The sequence below is a fragment of the Entelurus aequoreus genome, linkage group LG03 (genome assembly GCF_033978785.1).
Source record: "Entelurus aequoreus isolate RoL-2023_Sb linkage group LG03, RoL_Eaeq_v1.1, whole genome shotgun sequence".
Taxonomy (NCBI): domain Eukaryota; kingdom Metazoa; phylum Chordata; class Actinopteri; order Syngnathiformes; family Syngnathidae; genus Entelurus; species Entelurus aequoreus.
The window spans coordinates 1,142,309-1,142,775 of NC_084733.1; positions in this window are offsets into that span (position 1 = coordinate 1,142,309).

Consider the following 467-nt stretch of genomic DNA (forward strand, 5'->3'; position numbering starts at 1 on the left):
CATCACCTTCCAGATCAGACCTGGGCAAACTAAGCATTCAATCAGACATTGTTGTGAGGTTTTGTATTAGTGTTCCTAAACATCAGATATAGCAGCGCCCCCCCCCCCCCCCCCCACACACACACATTTTCTTCTCTAAATTTGCCCCCCCGAGTCCAAATAATTGCCCAGGCCTGCTTTAATCTGTTTTACCAAGCCAGTTGGTTTGGTCGTATCTCTGGCCCCGCCTCCTCGGAGGTAGAAGGATGGCGTGGTTGTGGGATGGATCAAGGAGGATGAAACATTCAACAAAGACGTCTCAGCGAACGTCACAAAATATTGTACAAAAAGTTCAGTAAAATAAGGAAATTGTACAAAATGATCAGCATAAGGACATCGTACAAAAAGTTAAGTAAGATAAGAACATCGATCAAAAAGTTTAGTAAAATAAGGACATCGTACAAAAAGTTCAGTAAATTAAGGACAGC